Source organism: Anomaloglossus baeobatrachus, chromosome 6, assembly GCF_048569485.1.
Source record: "Anomaloglossus baeobatrachus isolate aAnoBae1 chromosome 6, aAnoBae1.hap1, whole genome shotgun sequence".
Classification (NCBI taxonomy): domain Eukaryota; kingdom Metazoa; phylum Chordata; class Amphibia; order Anura; family Aromobatidae; genus Anomaloglossus; species Anomaloglossus baeobatrachus.
In genome coordinates, this window is record NC_134358.1 from 545,364,369 (window position 1) to 545,381,602 (window position 17,234).

General features: G+C 48.1%; 1 protein-coding gene and 1 long non-coding RNA gene across 3 annotated transcripts in view; one reads left to right on the forward strand and one right to left on the reverse strand.

Moving 5' to 3' along the window:
* CDK14 (cyclin dependent kinase 14) overlaps positions 1-17,234 on the forward strand; it is a 629,746-nt gene that overhangs the window by 152,210 nt on the left and 460,302 nt on the right. The gene's annotated exons all lie outside the window — the stretch shown is intronic.
* On the reverse strand, positions 1,530-16,129 carry LOC142243574 (uncharacterized). The gene is made up of 3 exons (XR_012724382.1): positions 16,042-16,129; positions 15,900-15,956; positions 1,530-3,882 (listed from the first exon to the last, which is right to left on the reverse strand). It is a non-coding gene; the product is annotated as an uncharacterized LOC142243574 (long non-coding RNA).

Here is a 17,234-nt window from a genome sequence, read left to right on the forward strand (position 1 = left end):
GCTATGCTATGACCATATAATACCGCCAATTTTTAGAATATTATTGTAATATTATTAGTTAGTAGAATACTACAATACTGATCATTACAAGCACGACTCTGCCAAGATTAATATTTCTATCAATACTGCAATTGTAATGCAGTCATTACGTACAGGTTGTACAAAGAGTTATCAGGAAAGCCGGGGTCTGGCAACAGGAGGACACGTATGGATAGAGGGAGTGCACAGAGGCGAAGTCAGGTCACAATCCAGGGGTCAGAATTCCAGGAAGGCATGTAATAGATTCAGGGTGTAAACTGAGACATTACCACGCCAGGTAACGGTCCGAGGTCAAAAGCCAGGAACAGGGAGAGAGGAGTCAAACAATCCGGGATCAAGAAGCAAGGATCAGAACACTAGCAGAGACACAGGCCAACAGCACAACAACAAAACCAGAATGTACAACTGGCAAGGTTCTGTGGGAGCATGCTCAGTAAAGAAGCAGAGCAATTACCAAGAAGGAACACCTGAGCAATCAATCTGCCAGCTCAGTAGCCCAGAAAAACCCAGCGGAGCATCTCCTAGTGTGCAAGATGCTCTGCACAGAGGAATCGTGACAGTAATATAACAGACTAAGGGAACACTGCGTTTGACAAAACAAAACGCGGTAAAAACGCATGCGTTTGATGCATTTTGGTCAGTACGCTACAGAATAGCTGATGGAGGGATAGCTAGCTTGGACAGATGTTTTCTTTGGTAAAAAAATGAAGTGGGGGTCCCCCCTCCATTTTTCATCTCCAGCACAGGGATAGCAGCAGCCACTAAGTCCTAGATTAGTGATGGCAGTCGTCTGAGGTACCTCCCATGATTAATCTGTAAGTGAAAGTAAATAAAACACATATACCCCCAAAATCCTTTATTTGGAATATAATAAAAAACACCCACTTTCACCACTTTATTAACCCCTAAACACCCCTGCAGGTCCGAAGTAATCCACACGTGGTATCACGACTACTCAGCTCTGCTACATCCCTGTCCTGTCACAGCGAGCACCATAGAGCATGACTGCCCGCTGACAGAGACACGCAATGAGAATAAACTTGGGTGAACCTCTGATGTCAGTGCCGCAACAAAGTCAGTAGTGCGGGGCTTGCAGCTGTGACGTCAGAGGTTTACCAAAGTTCACTCTCCTAGCGCGGCTCTGTCTATTTCATGGCCTAATTTGCGGGCAAAACTGAAGGACTCCAGCTGTGACCGGAAATCACCTGAGTGACGGCACTGCAGATTACGCAGCTCACTTCAGTCACTTGGGTGATTTGCTGTCACAAGTGAAGGACTCCAGCTGTGGCAGCAGCTAACCTGAGTAACGTTACCGCTGATAGCGCAACTCACTTCAGTTGCTGCGTGAAGTTCACAGCGAGCAGTCATGCTCTATGGCCGTTCGCTGTGAGTGTCAGATGTAACAATGCTGGAAGCATCGTGGGACCTCATGTGGATTACGTCGGACCTGGAGGGGTGTTTGGGGGTTAATAAAGTGGAGAAAGTGTGGTTTTGTTTGTTTTATTTCAAATAAAGGATTTTTGGATGTTCATATTTATTTTCACTTACAGATAAGTGATGGAGGGTGTCTCAGACTAATCTAGGACTTAGTGGCTGCTATGGGCTGCCATTAACTCCTTTTTACCCCGATTGCCACTGCACCAGGGCATTCGGAATAAGTCAGGTAAAGTCCTGGGACTGTCGCATTTAATAGATGCAGCAATTCTGGGCGGCTGCTGCTGCTTGATATTTTTAGGCCAGGGGGCCCCCAATAATGTGGGTCTCCGATGCCTGAGAATACCAGCCCCCAGCTGTGAGGCTTTATCTTGGCTAAAATTGAGGGGGAACACCTGCTGATGTTTTTGTTTTTTCTTTTTATTTAATGTACTGTACGATCTAGACCCGCCCACCAGCGGCTGTGATTTGTTGCAGTCAGACAGCTGTCACTCAGCGTGTGGGCACGTCTGACTGCAACCAATTATAGGCGCCGTTGGGCGGGGGAAGCAGTGAATATGAGATGAACCTAATGAGCGGCCGGCACTTTCAGAAGCAGGAGAGGCCGCTGGAGCAGTGTGACAGCCGCGCCGGTGATCAGTGAGTATAAAGCGGAGAGAATGGAGAAAAGTTGGTGACCTGCGTTTTTGTTGACCAGAACGGATACAAAATGCAACCAAAATGCACAGCTAAACATTTTGGTTGCATTTTGACCCACCTCATTAATTTCAATGGGTGGAAAATGTTCACAAAATCCAATGAAGTGTCATGGGGTTTTTTGGTTTTTTTTGGCAACAATTTTTACAAATATTTGTTAAATAAAATGCTACCGCAAAAAAAAAAAAAAGCTAAGTCTGCATGGAATTACTGATTTATCGTAGACTTTGCTGTGTAAGCAAAACACATGCAATGCAAGCAAAACGCGTGGAAGCAAAATACATGCAAGAAATCAGGGAGAAAGACTATAACTGATCAAAAAATGAAGGAACTGTCAAGGAAGCCTGATATGGGGGGGATGTTTCACAGCGAAAGGCAGTGAACACTTGACCAGGATCAATGGTGGTCTTAATGTTGATCTACAACCCCTGGCAAAAATTCTGGCCTCCCCTGGCTCTGAGGATGTTCATTCAGTTGTTTAGTTTTGTGCCATCTGGGATCTGCTTCTTTCTCTTAAACAAAACTAAAGTAATTTCAAATGGCAACTTTCTGGTTTTAAGAAATACTAAAAAAAAAAAAAATCATGAAAACATAATGTGCTAGCCAGTAACTGTTACTTTTCAAGACCAAACTGAGAAAAAGTATGGAAATCACTCAATTATGAGTAAAAAATTATGGAATCATGAAAAACAAACAAAAGAACAGTCCAATACATAACTAGTATTGTGTTGCACCACTTCTGGCTTTTATAACAGCTTGCAGTCTCTGAAGCATGGACTTAATGAGTGACAAACAGTACTCTGCATCAATCTGGCTCCAACTTTCTCTGATTGCTGTTGCCAGATCAGCTTTCCAGGTTGGAGCCTTGTCATGGACCATTTTCTTCAACTTCCACCAAAGATTTTCAATTGGATTGAGATCCGCACTATTTCCAGGCCATGTCATTGACCTTATGTGTCTTCTTTCAAGGAATGTGTTCAGTTTTTGCTCTATGGAAGGATGCATTATCATCTTGATATATTTCATCATCTCCAAATATCCTTTCAATTGATGGGATAAGAAAAGTGTCCAAAATTTCAATGTAAACTTGGGCATTTATTAAAGATGTAATGACAGCCATCTCCCCAGTGCCTTTACCTGACATGCAGCCCCATATCATTAGTGACTGTGGAAATTTGCATATCCTCTTCAGGTTCTCTTTTTATTGTTTCTTTTCTGTATGTAAATCCTATTTCCTTTAGGCGGTTTCTTACAGTTCGGTCACAGACACTGACTCCCGTTTCCTCCCATTCGTTCCTCATTTGTTTTGTTGTGCATTTCCTGTTTTGGAGACATATTGCTTTAAGTTTCTTGTCTTGACGCTTTGATGTCTTCCTTGGTCTACCAGTATGTTTGCCTTTAACAACCTTCCCATGTTGTTTGTATTTGGTCCAGATTTTAGACACAGCTGACTGTGAACAACCAACATCTTTTGCAACTTTGCGTGATGATTTACCCTCTTTTAAGAGTTTGATAATCCTCTCCTTTGTTTCAATTGACATCTCTTGTGTTGGAGCCATAATTCATTAAATTCTAATCACCGCACACGCAGACGTATATTGCAGAAAGTGTTCAAAGTTTATTAACAAATGTGGCACAGGGCAGTAGGTGTTGTCGGGAAATAAGCGACTAAAACAACGTTTCGACGCTGCATGGGTTTTGTTCACGTTGTCGCTGAAATAGTGAAGAAAAAAAAAAATTAACCACATACAGGTATGATAAAACAATAATAAACAAAATATATACAGTAATAGGGTTAAAATGACATCTGATGAATACAATATATACATATGCAGCGACCTAACATGGAAATTTAGATCATTCTTAAAAATACAATGTGGTAAAGACTGTAGTAGGTATGAAAGAGGGAGGAGAAAGAGGAAGAAGAAAAAAAAAAAAAAAAAAAAGGAAAATATATACATACAGTGTTTCCCCGAAAATAAGACCTAGCAGGAGTTTTCAGGGAGGCTTAAATATAAGACATTCCCTGAAAATAAGGCCTAGTTGTGGTTCAATAATGAAGTGTCCATGCAGTGGTAAAAAAGTTAAAGAATCCTGCAGGACACTTTATTATAGACAGCGGACACCCCCTAATAGAGAGAAGACCCCCCGATCATACTTGCCAGACGCCAACCGAGAGCAGGGGAGCGCATCAAGGTCCTGCGGCGGAACATACACACCAGATCACACACACTACAGATCGCATACACACACTCACAACATCCAGCAATATCGCTTGCCTCTCGGCGCGCGTAAGGACCTGGGACAGTGTGCAGTGAGCTTCCAGGACCTTGCATCAGATGGCCGGAAGCAGGTTGTATCTCTGGATGCTGTGAGTGTGTGTGCGCGATTGTACTGATATGTGTAATTTCGTATGTGTATGCCATCGGATATGTGAGTGTACGCTGTCTGATGTGTGAGTGTATGTTCTGATGTGTGAGTGTCAGCAAGAGGCAGAGGAGGATGTCGTGCAGCACAGCTGCCTGGAGCCTCCACCGTATATCACAGGGAGGAATGATGTGAAATCGGTGTGTGTGTGTGTGTTCGTTCTGATGTATGTGTGTCAGTCAAATGCAAGTGAGGACAGCGTGCTGCACAGATGACAGAGGAATGATATGGGATATGATGTGTGTCTGTGTGTTCTGAAGTATGTGTGTCGGCCAGACGCAGGGGAGGCGTGCAGCACACCTGCTGGAAGATCACAGGGAGATCTGTGAGCCACAGACGCCCGGGGCTGGTAAGTATGACTATCCTGGGAAGGGGGGTGGGGTTTATCTGCGTATTGTGTGGGGTAAACTTATCCCCAACCATGTCTCCTCGAGAATAAGACCTAGTGCTTTTTTCAGGGCAAAAAAAATAAGACTGTCTTATTTTCAGGGAAACCGGGTATATACCTCAGATATGCAGTGCAAGAGGCTCTCCCGTGCCTGTATTCATTAGTGGTAACCAATGGTGGGTACCTTGAATGATGTAATAAAAATAGGTATCTATTGAAAAGTAGATGGGATAAATTTTATCAAAAAAAGAGGGTGCACCCTGCACCTTTTGTCCACTGTCCCCCGAGGAAGCCGCAACACGCGAAACACGTGTTCGGACTCCTTCCCCACACGTACCCCTGTACCCTGGTAACCACTAGGTAAGCTCTTTTCATGTATATGCTGCACTTTATTTTTTTTTTTCATATATACCACGACATTGGACTTTCCTCACTCAGGTCCCTAGGCAGTTAATTAAATAATATGCCTTTTTGGAACACTATAGTGAGACCGTATGGAAGAATTTTCCTCTGTCTGTGGGGCTATATTTATATTTTTGGCAGCAATATACTTGAGCTTTGAAAGGTTTTAATGGCCAGGTAGGTGTGCGGAATTTTTCACCCTCCTATTTCAGATGTCCTGTGTACTTTTTGTATTCTGTACGTTTTCCATTTCCTTGCACCCTCTTTTTTTGATACACAAAATTTATTGTTATAAATATTGGTGCTGTTTGAGTCATTGACCTGGAAATGTGAAGATATATGGGCAAATTTAAAGACTTTTTTTTTTTTTTCCCCCTCTGGTTTCATATATATTGTAGTTGTTGCCCTGAACTATGCTATGTGGTTCATTTATGCTTCTATTTTGTTTCTAACATATGTGGCATACTTTTGTAATTATAAGGATAATGTGGGTTTACCTTCAGGATGGAGATAGTGACCCAAAACGTTCCCACGTCTTGTAGTGGCAGGGTTCTTATTATATAGCCTAAGGAGGTCATATAGGAGACCTGGGGATATGCTGTAAACATATCGCATGTACTCCAATAGTTAGGCCCGGTCCACACACTGCGTTTTTACCCGCGTTTTTTTGCTGCAGAAATTTCTTGCGAAAATGGTTGTAACCTTTCTGCAGACATTCCCCAGCAAAACCTATGGAAAAAAAAATGAGCTTGTAGGCGCACTAGGTTTTTTTTTTTTTTTTTCAAGAAAATTCTTTCTGCAGATTTTCTTGAGAAAAAGAATGAGCATGTCACTTCTTTTTCTGCAGGTACCTGCGGTATTTCACTCTATTGACTGTAATGTAATCATGAAATACCGCAGGGAATAACACAGGTAGCAAATTATGTGCGTTTCATTGCGTCTTCCTGTGTTTGTCGCGTTATTTCGGGACATAATGTTCATCATTAACCTGGAAGTGATGTCATTATGACAGGAAGAGGAAGATGAGCAGAGAGTAAACACACACATATCACACTTACACACAGACTTATATAATACACATGGAAATCAAAACGTACATATAAAAGAACGAAAAAAAACAAACTTGGGCTCCGCCATATTTTTACCGTCCAGCCAAGGTAAGCACACAGCGGCGGTCCGGTATTCTCAGGCTGGGGAGGGCTAAAACCAGGGCTATTGCCCCCCCTCCACCAGCCGAGAATGTCACATCCGTTTTGCAACAGTCCCAGCGTGTTACCGGCTCTTCCTGATTGCCGTGATGTGGTGGTAATCTGGGTAATAACGAGTTAACGGCAGCCCATAGCCAAGTCCTAGGTTAATCATGGCAGGCGTCTGAGACACCCCTCATGATTAACCTGTAAGTAAATTGAATAAACACACACACCGAAAAATCCTTTATTTTAAATAAAATAACCAAAAAGCCCCCTCTTTCACCCCTTTATTAACCCCCCCCCCAACACACAGCTCTGGCATAATCCACAGAGGTCCCACGACACTTGCAGACTGATCCAGCCGCGTCTGACACATACTGAATGCAGCCTTGTAACGAGGATGCAGGGGTAACTACAGGTCATTTCTCACGGTTTGTAATGTGAACACATTACCGCTCGCGAGAACTGCAGTGTCCCGCAGGGTCACTGCTGTTTGAGAAATACTGGGGGGTGGGCGACACAAACATAAAAAATAAAGCTGTAATATGTATCCTTCTATCATCTATCCCTCTATTTACGATTTTTTTCTATCCATCATCTTTCTATCTATCCATCTACCTATCTGTTATCTATTTAGCAGTTTAGAGTAGGACCCAGCAAAAGAAGGTGCCGTGAAGGGGTGCTGGGCTAGTATTACAATGGCAGTTTTAATATTCTAAATACCTCCAAAAATATTTAATAGGTAGAATTTATTGTGGTTTTGCAGTGTGCTCTGTTTGGGTTTCCCCCCCCCCCTCATATTTCATATCACGTATAGATACGCACCTGTTCACATTTGTAAAGGTGATGCCAGTCCAGTTTGAAGTCAGGTTAGTACCAGTGTGGGAAACCAGCAAGGGAACCAGTTTTCATTGTATATCTATCTATCCCTCTATTATCTATCTATGATTTTTTTCTATCAATCTATCTATTCATTCTATTATGTTTCTATCTATCCATTATCTGTCTATTTATCGATTATCCATCAATCTATCTATTCATCTATCCATTATCTTTCTATTTCTCTAGCAATCTATCTATATTTATTGCTGTGCATTAAAAACGCAGGGATCAACCTGTGAAAAACACACCTAAGGCCCGTTTCACACGTCAGTGAAAAGAAGGGAATTTTGTTACTTACCGTAAATTCCTTTTCTTCTAGCTCCTATTGGGAGACCCAGACGATTGGGTGTATAGCTAGTGCCTCCGGAGGCCACACAAAGCATTACACTAAAAAGTGTAAGGCCCCTCCCCTTCTGGCTATACACCCCCAGTGGGATCACTGGCTCACCAGTTTTAGTGCAAAAGCAAGAAGGAGGAAAGCCAATAACTGGTTTAAACAAATTCACTCCGAGTAACATCGGAGAACTGAAAAACCGTTCAACATGAGCAACATGTGTACCCGAAACAACCCAAAAATCCCGAAGGACAACAGGGCGGGTGCTGGGTCTCCCAATAGGAGCTAGAAGAAAAGGAATTTACGGTAAGTAACAAAATTCCCTTCTTCTTCGTCGCTCCATTGGGAGACCCAGACGATTGGGACGTCCAAAAGCTGTCCCTGGGTGGGTAAAGAAATACCTCATGTTAGAGCTGCAAGACAGCCCTCCCCTACGAGGAGGCAACTGCCGCCTGCAGGACTCTTCTACCTAGGCTGGCGTCTGCCGAAGCATAGGTATGCACCTGATAATGTTTGGTGAAAGTGTGCAGACTCGACCAGGTAGCTGCCTGGCACACCTGTTGAGCCGTAGCCTGGTGTCGTAATGCCCAGGATGCACCCACGGCTCTGGTAGAATGGGCCTTCAGCCCTGAAGGAACCGGAAGCCCAGCAGAACGGTAGGCTTCAAGAATTGGTTCTTTGATCCATCGAGCCAGGGTGGCCTTAGAAGCCTGCGACCCTTTGCGCTGACCAGCGACAAGGACAAAGAGTGCATCCGAACGGCGCAAGGGCGCCGTGCGGGAAATGTAGATTCTGAGTGCTCTCACCAGATCTAACAAATGTAAATCCTTCTCATACCGATGAACTGCATGAGGACAAAACGAAGGCAAGGAGATATCCTGATTAAGATGAAAAGAGGATACCACCTTCGGGAGAAACTCCTGAATGGGGCGCAGCACTACCTTGTCCTGGTGGAAGACCAGGAAGGGAGTCTTGGATGACAGCGCTGCTAGCTCAGACACTCTCCGAAGAGATGTGACCGCTACCAGAAAAGCCACGTTCTGGGATAGTCTAGAAAGTGAAAACCTCCCTCAGAGGCTCGAAGGGCGGCTTCTGGAGGGCAACTAGTACCCTGTTCAGATCCCATGGATCTAACGGCCGCTTGCACGGGGGAACGATATGGCAAACCCCCTGTAGGAACGTGCGCACCATAGGAAGGCGTGCCAAACGCCTCTGAAAAAAGACGGATAGCGCCGATACCTGACCTTTAAGGGAGCCGAGCGCCAAACCTTTTTCTAACCCAGATAGCAGGAAAGAAAGAAAGGTAGGCAATGCAAATGGCCAGGGAGACACTCCCTGAGCAGAGCACCAGGATAAGAATATCCTCCACGTTCTGTGGTTCTTAGCGGACGTGGGCTTCCTAGCCTGTCTCGTGGTGGCAACGACCCCGTGGAATAATCCTGAAGACGCTAGGATCCAGGACTCAATGGCCACACAGTCAGGTTCAGGGCCGCAGAATTCCGATGGAAAAACGGCCCTTGGGACAGTAAGTCTGGTCGGTCTGGTAGTGCCCACGGTTGGCCGACCGTGAGCTGCCACAGATCCGGATACCACGCCCTCCTCGGCCAGTCTGGGGCGACGAGTATGACGCGGCTGCAATCGGATCTGATCTTGCGTAGCACTCTGGGCAAGGGTGCCAGAGGTGGAAACACATAAGGGAGCCGGAACTGCGACCAATCTTGCGCTAGGGCGTCTGCCGCCAGCGCTCTTTGATCGCGAGACCGTGCCATGAAGGTTGGGACCTTGTTGTTGTGCCGGGACGCCATTAGGTCGACGTCCGGCCTTCCCCAGCGGCGACAGATTTCCTGAAAACACGTCCGGGTGAAGGGACCATTCCCCTGCGTCCATGCCCTGGCGACTGAGGAAGTCTGCCTCCCAGTTTTCTACGCCGGGGATGTGAACTGCGGATATGGTGGAGGCCGTGGCATCCACCCGCATCAGAATCCGCCGGACTTCCTGGAAGGCTTGCCGACTGCGTGTCCCCCCTTGGTGATTGATGTATGCCACCGCTGTGGAGTTGTCCGATTGAATTCGGATCTGCTTTCTTTCCAGCCACTGCTGGAAGGCTAGTAGGGCAAGATACACTGCTCTGATTACCAGAACATTGATCTGAAGGGTGGACTCCCGCTGAGTCCACGGACCCTGAGCCCTGTGGTGGAGAAAAACGCTCCCCACCCTGACAGACTCGCGTCTGTCGTGACCACCGCCCAAGACGGTGGTAGGAAGGATCTTCCCTGTGATAATGAGGTGGGAAGAAGCCACCATTGCAGAGAGTCCTTGCCGTCTGTGAAAGGGATACTTTCCTGTACAGGGATGTTGACTTCCCGTCTCATTGGCGGAGAATGTCCCATTGAAGTGAACGCAGATGAAACTGCGCAAACGGAACCGCCTCCATTGCCGCCACTATCTTCCCGAGGAAGTGCATGAGGCGTCTTAAGAAGTGCGACTGACCTTGAAGGAGAGTCTGCACCCCAGTCTGTAGTGACCGCTGCTTGTCCAGCGGAAGCTTCACTACCGCTGAGAGGGTATGAAACTCCATGCCAAGATACGTTAGTGATTGGGTCGTGACAGGTTTGACTTTGAGAAGTTGATGATCCACCCGAACGTCTGGAGAGTCTCCAGCGCAACATTCAGGCTGAGTTGGCATGCCTCTTGAGAGGGTGCCTTGACAAGTATATCGTCCAAGTAAGGGATCACAGAGTGTCCCTGTGAGTGCAAGACTGCTACCACTGCCGTCATGACCTTGGCGAACACCCGTGGGGCTGTCGCCAGCCCGAATGGCAGAGCTACGAACTGAAGCTGGTCGTTTCCTATCATGAAATGTAGAAAAACATTGGTGCTCTGTAGCAATCGGCACGTGGAGATAAGCATCTTAGATGTCTATTGATGCTAGGAAATTTCCTTGAGACATTGAGGCAATGACGGAGCGGAGGGTATCATCCGGAACCACCTGGCCTCCACGTGCTTGTTGAGCAGTTTTAGGTCCAGAACGGAACGGAAAGAGCCAACCTTGTTTGGCACCACAACCAGATTGGAGGAAAACCGTGTCCTGTTCCTGAAGAGGAACCGGGATTACCACTCCTTCTGCCTGCAGAAGAGCATCTGCTCGGTGGGGAGGTGGGGACGTTCTGAAGAATCGAATCGGAGGACGAGAACAGAACTCTGTCCTGTGCACGTGGGCACACTGTCCCTCACCCACCGGTCTGTGACCTGTGGCAGCTAAATGTCGCCAAAGGCGAGCGAGTCTGCCATCAACCGCGGATGCGGAAAGATGAGAGAGCTGAGAGTCATGAGGAGACCGCCTTGGTAGCGGTTCCTCCGGCTGCCTTCCTTGGGCGTGATTGAGCCCGGCCGGCAGCTGAGCCCCTCTGAGGCTTTTCAGCCCTTTTGGACGAGGACAATTGGGACCTGCCCGAGCCTGGGAAGGACCGAAACCTCGGCTGTCCTTCCAGGACAGCATTAATAGGGTAAGTCGCAATGCAGACATTGCGAGGTTACGGACGCCCCTGCGGCACAGATGTACTTGTGCTCAAGACCAGCTGCGCAAGAACAGCTGAAAAGCTTAGGGTGCCTATACGGCTGTGAATGCCGGAGCAACCGACACGCCGATAGCCTCACAGACAGAGTTCAACCAGAGTCCATCTGTCTGTCAATGGCATCTGTAAGTGAAGTCCCATCTCCACTGCAACTATGGCTCTAGCCGCAAGCCTGGAGATTGGAGAATCCACCTTTGGACCCTGGGTCCAACGCCTGACCACGTCAGGGGGAAAGTGATAACGTGTATCCTTAATACGTTTGGAGAAAACGCTTATCTGGGAAGCGTGGTGTTCCTGGACTGCTTCTCTGCAGTCAGCGTGGCCAGAACAATACTCAATATACGTTTGAGCTTGAAATGGGACTTCTCCTGCTGTGAAGCTGACTCCTCCGCTGGGGGAGCTGAGGGAGAAATATCCAACATTCCATTGATGGACGCTATAGGATCATTCCTTATGGCGTCACCATCCGGTGTATCCGGAGTGAGAGCGATGTCAGGATCAAAGTCCTGATGAGCTACGTCTACCTCGTCATACAGAGAGCCTCCTGGGACCCCCCCGGAGCACCGATTTTTAATCCAAGTGAGGGTGGCCAGGGAGCAATGATCCAGATTGCCCATGGCCTGTCCGGACTGCAAGTCTCTATCCCATTGCAACTCCGTCCCTGTCCTTGGACAGGGTTGAGAGGTGGTTCTTTTGGCCACGTCAAGTAGAGACCCCGGCTGACCAAGTGCTACAGGGGAGCATTGCACCCAATGGGGAGCAGTGCCGTGGAACAGTATCACATGCAGCAAAAACAGCATCGAAAGCCTGTGTTGCTTATATGCTGCTGCCGACTTATAGAGCCAAGAATGGCGACCGTACAGTGCAATGTATATCATACAAGCATAAAGTACAAATGAACACTGCAGCACATGCAATACAAGCAGCATAGAAAGCCTGCTTTTCTGCTGCTGTAGACTAGCCATCTAGGGGAATATAGCCCAGAATAGCGACCATACAGTGCAATGTATAGCATACAAGCATAAGTACAAATGAACACTGCAACACCTGCAATACAAGCAGCATAGAAAAAAACCTGTGCCTCAGCACCCTTGCTTTTCTGCTGCTGTAGTCTAGCCATTCTATGGCGAATATAGCCAAGACTAGTGACCGTACAGTGCAGTGTATAGCATACAAGCATAAATACACATGAACACTTCAGTACATGCAATACAAGCATCATAGAAAGCCTGTGCCGTAGCACCCATGCTTTCCTGCTGCTGATGTGTCGCCATCTAAGAGGGCATATAGCCCGAAATAGCGACCTATGCAGTGTACTTAAATACAAATAGACAAACTGCGGTATTTAGTGTCAGCACCCCAGGTGCCGCTTACCGCCCGCCTATAAGGGGGTGTGTGGTCGCCCTATTCCTGTTGGTTGCCCAGAGTCCGTTCTCTCAGCTCGGGCTGCAGGAATGGCTGCCGGCGTCCTTCTCCAGCTCGTGTGAGTAGGGGCGGGCCGTGGGCGTGCCCCAAGTCAGAGCGGGAAACCGGCGTCCCACAGTGTCTAGTGAGAGGGCTGGAGCATGTAAATAAGGCTCCAGCCCTCGGCGCTGCTGACTATACAGCGTCTCTCCCCTACCCTGATTGACAGGGTGGGGGCGGGAACGAAGCTGAGCTAGGCCGCAAAAGCCGGGGACTGGATTTATGAGCGCCGCCGCCGTAAAAGCGCGGTCGGCGCTAAGTCCCCGGCGCACTACAAGTCCCAGCCGCGCCGCCGCTCCCGGAGCGTCCGGCGCGGTAGTTCCCAATAAATAAAGTCACTCAGCTAGGCTGCAGTGACTGTAACCCTTTACTGTCCCCGGCGCACTAGCACACCCAGCAAGTCTGGAGTGTGCTGTGCCTGTGTGTACGGGGACACAGAGTACCTGAATGGTGCAGGACCATGTCCCTGAACGGCACTCCCGCTCCACATCCAGCAGGTTCAATGGGTCTGTGGATGGAGCCCGGCCTCAGGGCTTTGGGGCCGGTAAGATCCCACTTCCTCAGAGCCCCTCAGGGGGATGGGGAAGGAAAACAGCATGTGGGCTCCAGCCACCGTACCAGCAATAGGTACCTCAACCTTACAAACCACCAGTGGGGTGAGAAGGGAGCATGCTGGGGGCCCTATATGGGCCCTCTTTTCTTCCATCCGATATAGTCAGCAGCTACTGCTGACTAAACAGTGGAGCTATGCGTGGATGTCTGACCTCCTTCGCACAAAGCCGAAAACTGGTGAGCCAGTGATCCCACTGGGGGTGTATAGCCAGAAGGGGAGGGGCCTTACACTTTTTAGTGTAATGCTTTGTGTGGCCTCCGGAGGCAGTAGCTATACACCCAATCGTCTGGGTCTCCCAATGGAGCGACGAAGAAACAGACGTTATTCACTGGCGTGTAAAACACGCACATGTCCCTCCGTGTGCCGTGAATTACGGCACACGTGGGTTGTCTAAGTGCAATCCGGGCTCCGTGGCCTGTGATTGCACTTACAGATTAACTCACCTGTGCGCGCTCCCGCTCTCCATGGTGCTGATCGCTCCCGCGGTGCAGAATCCGGCCGGCGCTGACCCCCGCAGCAGCTGCTTCCGGGTCGGCTGTGTCGTGCATCATGAATATGCGCGACAGTAATGAGCCGGCTCAGAAGCAGCAAGCTGCACGGGCTGCAGAGGACATCGCTGGAGCCGGGTGAGTAAAAATGCAATTTTTTATTTTAAAAGCACGTTTTTTTTCTGGCACGTGTGTCATGGACCACACCTCTGCGTGGTCCGTGGGACATCAGTGATGCCAGAAAAAAATGGACAGGTCTCCGTGCGGCAATCACGGACACGCGGGTACGCCGCACAGAGACACGGTCAGTGAAAAATCACTGATGTGTGAGCAGACCCATTCATTATAATGGGTCTGCGTATGTCAGTGATTCTGGCACGTTTAAAAAAAAAAAAAAAGCACAAACGTACCAGAATCACTGACGTGTGAATGGGGCCTAAAACACGGTAAAAACGCATGCGTTTTTTAACGCAGGTGCGCTAATCTTTCACTCTCGCAATTTCTTGATAATATCCTTTTTCTAGTGCGTACAGGGCCTTATAGTGATAAGGGAGGGGATAGATCTGAGGCTGCAGCATCTTGTAATAGCAGGGTTCTGGCAGTTGTATAGCCTAGAGCAGTGATGGCGAACCTGTGGCACTCCAGCTGTTGCAAAACTACAATTCCCATCATGTCTTCACAGCCAAAGCTTTTGCTTTGAATGGCCAGGCATGATAGGAATTGTAGTTTTGCAACAGCTGGAGTGCCACAGGTTCGCCATCACTGGCCTAGAGGGATAACATATGTGACCTGAGACCATGTTATAAATATGTAGCGTATATTATGGTAATTATAGTGTTAATGTAAGTTTACATTTCATTTGGAGAAGGTTCACATAATGCAGCAGCTTCTTGGAATGGCAGGGTTCATTATAATTACTTAAAGGGAACCTGTCAGCAGAAATTTCCCCTAAAACCTAACAGATTCCCCCTCTGCAGCTCCTGGGCTGCATTCTAGAAAGGTCCCCGTTATTATTTTGCCCCCTTTCTGACCAAAAAAAGTTTATAAAGTGGTACCTTTTTGGCTTCGGATTCTATAAATGTGACACGGGGGCGGGCTGCCTGATGGCCGTTAGTCTGCCCCCTGGTCCTGTATGCCGCCCCCATCGCTGATTTCCATACTTGGACGCCGCCCACTGCTCCAGCCATCCCCGCGCATGCCCAGTGCCCATCTCTCGTGGATGAGCACTGTGCCCAGTGTCACCGCTGGTGACGTGCGCGCAGGGTTTAGATTATGGGCGGTGCTGTGATGTTTATTACCAAGCAACCGCCCATAATCGCGGGACCGCGCTTTCCCCCTCGGCCTACTTCGTTCTGCGCAAGCGCGGTGCTGCTGACCTCGCGTCACCTCCTTCCCATCTTGCCCTGAGGCAGGAAATAGATGGGAAGGAGGGGACGTGGGGTCAGCAGCACCGCGCTTGCGCAGAATGAAGGACGCCGAGGGGGAAAGCGCGGTCCCGCGATTATGGGCGGTTGCTTGGTAATAAACATCACAGCACCGCCCATAATCTAAACCCTGCGCGCACGTCACCAGCGGTGACACTGGGCACAGTGCTCATCCACGAGAGATGGGCACTGGACATGCGCGGGGATGGCTGGAGCAGTGGGCGGCGTTCACAAGTATGGAAATCAGCGATGGGGGCGGCATACAGGACCAGGGGGCAGAATAACGGCCATCAGGCAGCCCGCCCCCGTGTCACATTTATAGAATCCGAAGCCAAAAAGGTACTTTATAAACTCTTTTTTTGGGTCAGAAAGGGGGCACAATAATAACAGGGACCTTTCTAGAATGCAGCCCAGGAGCTGCAGAGGGGGAATCTGTTAGGTTTTAGGGGACATTTCTGCTGACAGGTTCCCTTTCACACGAGTGACCTGAGGAGATGTGGTAATTACATGAGATATATAGCATTCATAACAAGACGTGTATACCTTTTCTGGTGAATATGGCTGATCTTCACCTCAGAGCCTTGTAGTGGCAGGCACTGCCTAGGGGAGGAATAGAAATAACTGGAGAACACGTTATCAGTATATGGGGCAGACAGCAGAGGTTACAGGGGGAGTATAAGTTTACCTCAGAGCTCTGCTCCGCGCCTGGCTCCTGCTGCTGCGTGTGTTTCTGAGGTACTGTCACTGAAAGCACTGGCTGGACGGCGTTATATATGCCATACCGGAAGTGCGTCATGGTGGGCGGGGCCTAGCGTCAGTATCTGGTCTGTGTGTTGGCAACACAATGGTTGCTACATGCAGGGTGGGCGGGGCACTGGAGGCTGGAGCAGCCTAGGGGGAGGGGGGGAAGTATGGCACTGTGTGTGTGCTTGTTGCTCAGGTCATGTGATACGGTGTGTATAGCTGGAATGGAGCAGGAAAGTGATGGAGAAACAATAGGAGAGGGCAGCCATATAGGGCTAAGGTATTGGAAAGGCTGGTATACATCCAGAAGAAATAGAGGATAAACTATACAGGATAAAAAAGAAAGAACTCCCACCTATTGGGGGATATACATCACAATACACTGAGGTATTCCAGATTCTGCTGCCTAGGTTACAGTCTGACACTAATATGCAATAATTGTAACAGTTGTTACAGTAAACCGGTAAATTTGCATTATAATAATGTGATGGGGATAATCGATAGCCAAACAGGATGTCTATTGCCATGAAGTGAACACTGCTGACATTAAGAAGAAGGGAATTAGAATACGAATTATGTATCCCGTATTACCCGCGACGCGTATAAGACTACTTTTTAACCCCTGAAAATCTTCTCAAAAGTCGGGGGTTGTCTTATACGCTGGGTGCCGTCATGGCTTTACACCAGGGTTTGGGGAACCTTTTTTACCGCCGGGGGCCATTTGGAATTTTCTACGAACCTTGCGTGGGCCGCACCAAATTATGAACTTGAAAACTACCAGGCTAATATTTAGTCAAACAATTAATAAACTCACCCCTACTGTGGTGGCTGGAGCTGCTTCTCTTTGGTGCGGAGGTGATGTTTGGTGATACTGATCATGTTGTGTCTCACAACTGCTTGTCCAGGTTTGTCTCGGTCTGGAGAGGCTGGGGGCATAGACATCATAGGAGAAGCTGGGGCGCATAAATTACAGGGGAGGCTGGGGGTACACACATCACAGGAGAGGCTGGGGGTACACACCTTACAGGAGAGGCTAGGGGTACACACATTACAGGAGAGGCTGGGGGTACACCCATCACAGGAGAAGTTGGAGGTACACACATCACAGGAGGGGCATATACATTACAGGAGAGG